The 555-nt window shown below is 32.4% G+C and overlaps 1 protein-coding gene across 2 annotated transcripts in view; it reads right to left on the bottom strand.

Moving 5' to 3' along the window:
- Positions 1-555, bottom strand: part of SLC13A4 (solute carrier family 13 member 4) — a 53595-nt gene that overhangs the window by 22795 nt on the left and 30245 nt on the right. The window lies entirely within an intron of this gene.

Genomic DNA, 555 nt, shown 5'->3' with positions numbered 1-555 from the left:
GGAGTCTACTACAGACCTCCTAACCAGAAACAAGAGCTGGACCAGGAATTTGCCAGGGAACTGGCTGAGGCTGCATGATCTTTGTGCATGTATTGGAGAATGGGGAGGATTACTGAAATATCTATATATATATACACACATATATATATATATATATTTTTTTTTTTTAAATCTGCAGGTCCTCTGAGCTGTGATAAGGTCCCCAAAAAGTCCTGAACTTGAAAAACAGAAATTCTATTGGAAATTTATTTTCAGTTTGAATTTGAAAGCAAGGTGGAAATCTTAAAGCACTGGAAGAACAGAAATTAAAATATATAATTTTAAAATCACATCTCATGTCTCCATACAATGACTCTTATATATGTGTACATGTGCGTGTGTGTGTGTGTGTTTGTCCATATAATGACTCTTTCTCTCTCATATATACAATATCAAAACAAAATGTCTAATTGTTTCCATATATGTGTATATGTATGTGTGTATACATACATACATATATGTATGTGTGTGTGTGTGTGTCTATACAATGACTCTCTCTTTCATATATATATATAT

Source organism: Gavialis gangeticus, unplaced genomic scaffold (genome assembly GCF_001723915.1).
Source record: "Gavialis gangeticus isolate Ggan-Ray unplaced genomic scaffold, GavGan_comp1, whole genome shotgun sequence".
Taxonomy (NCBI): domain Eukaryota; kingdom Metazoa; phylum Chordata; order Crocodylia; family Gavialidae; genus Gavialis; species Gavialis gangeticus.
Note: the sequence above shows the minus strand (reverse complement) of the source record. Positions and strands in the feature narration are given on the sequence as shown.